The sequence below is a fragment of the Lipotes vexillifer genome, unplaced genomic scaffold (assembly GCF_000442215.2).
Source record: "Lipotes vexillifer unplaced genomic scaffold, Lipotes_vexillifer_v1.1 scaffold581, whole genome shotgun sequence".
Lineage (NCBI taxonomy): Eukaryota > Metazoa > Chordata > Mammalia > Artiodactyla > Lipotidae > Lipotes > Lipotes vexillifer.
The window spans coordinates 449,128-454,924 of record NW_006788182.1 but is presented as its reverse complement, the minus strand read 5'-3'; positions in this window follow the sequence as shown (position 1 = coordinate 454,924).

Sequence of the window (5,797 nt, the reverse complement as noted above, 5' to 3'; positions counted from 1 at the left end):
AAAGGTTGGGAAAGGTCTGCAAAAGCAAGTTCAAAAGTGTATTCTAGGCAGAGGAAGCAGTACTTGCAAAGCTATATAGGAGAAGATTTGAAAAAATTATAAGAGTTTAATAGAGCTGGGGTATGAAATTCATGGGATGTAAACGGAAAAGCAAATTGAAAAGTTGGTAGCAATCACATGAATAAACCATACTACAGAGTGTGTATCCTAAAGACACTGAATAGTATTTATATGTCCTATAAAAAAGTAAAGCAATGATGTGGTCTATTCAGAAAGTTCACTCTGCCAGCAGAGGGGGAAATAAATTACAGAGGGGAACACTGGCAAAAAGACTGACTAAGGAGTTATTATGGGACCACAAAAGTCAAGTGATGGTAGACTGGGCTGGTGAGGAGGCTGATGGAGAGAAATGGACAGGCTTGAGAGTCTTGTGGGAGGTAAGACTGACATTTCTTGGTTATGGGTTAAATATGTGGCGGGGAGTAATGGAGTCAAAGGGGACCTTGAGATTTCTGGCAAGTGGGTGGACTGTCGTGTCCTTAACCAGTACAGGAAACCCTGGAAGAGAAGCAGGTTGGGAGGTGAAGAAGGAGACAATGAGTTTGATTTGGGGCTTTTAAGGTTGAAGGGTCTGTGAGTATTCAAGTGGAGACATCCAAGAAGCTAGATCCATAGATCTGGAACTCAGGAGACTGTTCTGAGATAGAGATATAGTTGTAGGAATCATAAATATATAGATGTTCATTTTTAAATGGGAATGAATGGATTCACTCAGGGAGAATGTGTAGAAGGAGAGAAGTCCATCTCAAGCAGAATGCTGAGGAGCGGCAGACAAGTTGCGATCCTGGTGCAGGGATGTAGGGGTGGTGCTGACAATAAACTATCAGGAAAGCAAGAAAGCGAGGAGAGGAATTCTCCGCTCCATGTGCCAAAGCCCTCAGTGATTGGTAAGTTCTAATGTCCATTGTGGATGGGAGAGGAAGCCTTTCTGGCTCCTTCTACTCCCCAGTACAACTGCATGTAACCCTGCATGGCATGTGGTGCCCTCTTCCCCACGGGGTTGTGCATATAAGTGACAATAAACTGCTGCCAGTCTCATCTGTCCAGTGTCGGGTGGTCTGTGCCTGGGCATCTTATACCATTTAGAGTGGAGGGAATCCTTCACCAACAGGGTGAACAGCTAGTGATCAGAACACAGGGTAGATGTCATGACAAGAACATATGACTTTCTTATGATCAAACGAACTCCACTGAGTGGGCTGGGCTTGAGTTAACTTGCAGGTTCCTCAGGTGAGGGCAGTCTGACAAGGGGGTCTAATAGCAAAAGAATACCCATGTCTCCTGGAAGTAGGATCTCAGAGGGAGGGGACTCTGCAGTCTCATGTCAGGGAACTGTCTGGAAGTTTCTGTAGGGCCTTCCAAAGAACTCATGCATGTGCCGGAGCTGCACCAAAAATCTGTCAATGACAGTGAGAGAACCATGGTAACCACTAATAGGGTGGCTACAAACAAGGGTGTCAATTGAGTTAAGAGCAACTTGTCTCTGTCCCTCTGCTTACTCACCATCACACCTTGAAGAGCTAAGTCTCAAAACAGTGGGGAAATTTCAGAGCCAGACTAGCACTTCCCCCAACCATAATTTCCAAGGTTGCTAAAGTAGAAAAGGAAGATAGTGAAATAGTAGACTCTGCCTTTCTAACCTCCTACCCACAATGCAAACAACTGGAGTAGGAGGAAAATCACACAAACCATTGTCCCCACTGATCTTTGTATCCCCAAAGCCACAAGTCGGCCCCAGCAGAGCAGGGGATCTCAACTTTTACTAACTGAAAGAGAAGGAAACATTGTGGACTCTGCCCCCAAATAGCATTAAAAGGCAGGAAACAAATTCTACAGAGCTTGATTGGAAACAGAAGTTGAGGCGGAAAAAATCAAAATGTTTATACCTATCCAACTGTGCTAAAAGTGATCAATAAACTGATTACACATATAGAATTTTGTAAAATTGTTTAGCTCTCAATGGAATCCATCTAGTAACATGTGAGATTTTGTTCACCCTTCAGAAGTAAGAGCTTTGTACACATTTTCAAAACTATTATTCAGATGTGCACAGGACTGTACCTGCCATTTTACAGAAGCTCAATAAACATTTGTTGAATGGGAACAAATGTGTGGATGAGGTTGGGTCCTGGGTGCAAAAAATGGGGCAAACTATGAATGAGGCTAAGGTCTCAACTGGCCTAATACAGAGCTTTGCCTGTATATGCAAGACTCCTTTCTCTCAGGCAAAAAAAAAAAAAAAACAAAACTTTCCCAACCAGGTCTGTAGGAATGAAGGGAGCAGGGAAGAGATATTAAATTTATCTGATTCTTTAGTTGTGTTCCTTCTCAGGCACCTGTATGATCAGAAGAACAATAAACCACAGACCTGGGTTTCATATCTGATAGACCCTTCCCATCCCTTTAATTGTACCTCTCTCCCATCCCCAATCTACTATTATTCCCCTTATTTAAGGCACCACGAGCCCTCTGATAAACCTTTGAGAGCTAAGTGCTAAGAGCCAACAGGTAAAGAACAAAGCCTCCACTGGGCCTGATGTAAGCGATGCACCTGCCACACCAGGAACAAAGGCAGCTTCCCCCAGTCCGCACCAGAGACTCACATCTTGCCGGACCTGGTTTACAGGCTGCCTCCACAGGGCTCTTGAGAGATGTGGTGAGGTTGCAGTTTGACAGATTCCTATATGGCTAATTAACATTCATAGTAAGAAACAAACTTGGACTTGTAAATGTAGTCTGTAGGTATCATAGGACAGTCTTTACACAGCTGAAGTAGTAAGATTCCAACAGGAAGTCCAAGGAAATTATTAACTTCCAGTTCATAGCAAATTACATGACCACTCTTCATCTGGAGACCTGCATTATCACTGCTTTTGAGACAGGTTTACCTTCCTTGAGCCTGGATCTATAATGATACTTTCCCGAGCCTTCTTCCCCTAGGGGAAGCAAAAGGATATGGCAAAGAAGGAAAGAACATAAAGATGAACAAAATATAACGATATGAAATTTTGGCTGTATATACTTATATTTGAACATTTAGTCCTTTTTTTTTTTTTCCTTTTCTGTAATAGAAGGGTTGGCCTATAAGGAATGAAAACGCTTCTATTATTAATGACTTGGCCCTGTTTTAATATAAGCTATTGGAGTTCTTCCCAGTTGGATAAAAGGGGCTGAAAGTGGGAAAGGCAGGAAAGGAACAAGGAAAAGTGGAGAATTCCAAAGACTGGGATCCAGAGAGAAAAGTGACTCAAGAGACGAACCACTGCCTAGGAAGTGATAGCCAAGCTGGTCTGGAGAAAAAGCACAAGGAGGGAAAGACATTGTTTGGGCACCTCAGTGCATTGAGATGCCCTATGGATCAACTGTCCAGCCTCCACACATGGCCCACACAGAGGGCTTATGTCAAGTGATGTTCCAGTCTTAACCCACGGAAACTTTGATCCACCTGCACCCGTTCTGCACCTGCTGACCAGGGATCTAATCCGTGCTTTTAAACTGTGGCAGAGTATTCTACTATATTCGTTTAATCCATCCTCTAGTAATAGACATTTAGTTTGGCATTAATCCTTTTCTGTCACTAACAATGCTGCAGTGAATAAACCTCTTCACACTATCTGATATATGTGCAAGTATAAAGCCACATGGACAAATTCTAAACACAGAGCTTGATGGAAAAAGTAAGATACAAATATACAACATCGTAATTCCATAAACCGACCTGAAAATGCATGCATATAAAACCAATAAATTTCTAGGAAAACATGCAAAAAAGGTACACATTAAAGACATTAGAATGATTATGGGAAGGTATAAGAGAGCTAAATCATCTCAACTATAACAGGAAGTTAAGAGATTAAATTTGATAAATCAATAAGCACAGAAAGAGAGAAGTAAATACCAGAAGGTATAGCTAAATGAATTACTTCTAGGAAGTAGGATTTAGGGGTGAGGAGGGATAAAGAAGGAAAACTGCTGTTTTTCATTATAAGCTTTTTAGTATTACTTGATTTTTAAACTATGGGCATGTATTACCTTAATAAGAATAAAATTTGGAAATAAAGGTAATAGAAGTCAAAACAAAACAAAAAATTAGCCCTAAGGGCAAAGATATGGAAAATAATGTATTAAGATTTTGAATTTCAAATCCAAGGGAACTTTTTAAGGGTTTAAATATATATATATAATTAAATTTCCCTCTAGGAAAATTACATTACCACAGTAATAAATGATGCTGCTCTTTTCCTCATAGCCTCACTAACATTAGGAATAAAATTTTTAAAAAGTTTTCATGGTAAGTTTCTGAAGAAAGTTAAGGAGTGCTTGTTTCTTCAAAATGGATATTTCTGACATTACTCTCAAATATACACACACACACAACCAGCCCAGCTACAAATTTTTGAGGCCCAGCAAAATGAAAATGCAGGGTCCCGTGTTCAAAAATTACTAAGAATTTCAAGGCAGCACCAGCAGAGCTTTAATCTAAGTTCAAGGCCCTTCTAAGTACAGGCCTGGGCAACTGCAGAGATCACACACCCATGAAGCCAGCCCTGCAACATACATCTATTTTCTGCTATTGAATTTCTGAAGGTGGAGAACCTGGGAATTTCCACTTTTAATGAAGAATCTCAGGTGTTCTTAATCAGGGTTCCCAGGAACTATACTTTGAGAACTGCTGTAGACCCACCCATAAGGACCAGAGAAGCACTGAGAGGCACCTCCTAATGACAAAAAACAAGTTTAGCTGGCTTGAAAAAAAAGCATAATTAACCATAGAGCACTTCTCAGTCTTAATTCACCAGTGACATGAGATGAAGGAGTCGGATTACAAAGAACCCTTGAACAACACAAGGGTTAGGGTGTCAACCCTCCACTGCATCTAACTTATAGTCAGCCCTCCGTATCCACAGTTCCTCCATATCCAAAGATCCAACCAACTGCAGATGGTGTAGTACTGTGGTATTGACTACTGAAAAAAATCCGCATAAAAATGGACCCATGAAGTTCCAACCCAGTGGTGTTCAGGGGTCAACTATATATGCCAGAAGACAAGAACCTGCATGATTCCACAGGCAGAAGGCCCTGGACTGAGGTTTAGTACATGAGCTTTGGTTATCAAGGGGAGTTACTAGCTGGCAAGGGCAAGACAGGGTCCTAGCTCTTGTGCCTTGAATGGACAAATCAGGTACTGGAACAGAAAGCCAGAACAGGGAAAGTGAATGAATTAATCCAACCATTATTTCCCAAGGTTTTCTGATACAGAGCCCATCTCCAGGGAACTCACAATCCAGTGGGTGACTCAAACAAGTGAGTCAATACTGATACATGTTCTAATAGAGTCAGGTCTATGCACCATGGGAGAAGAGTGGAAGCATAACAAAGGAAAGTAGGATGGGGAAGGGGGAAGATAGCAGTCTTAAGGAAGAGTGCGAGTCCGAGAGGGGAGGAAGGGGAGGGAGGAACTGCAACCCCAAAATACTGAAGAGTCAAAGTGAAAGAGCATGTGGTGCTAGGGGAGTTAAGGAGACACTCAGTACCCTGGATGGTATTTAAGGTATTAGGGGATCAAGGACCAAAGCCCTGTCACCAAACAGGGGGCTCCATGAACAGGTTACAAAATTAAGGGTATCATACAGGCAACCAGCCCCATGGAACCTGAATGTGGAGAAAAACAGGCAGAGAAATCCTGCTTAGCTTCTCGCCTAAAGTCCAGAATCAAGGTCCCAGATTTTCTGGGAAC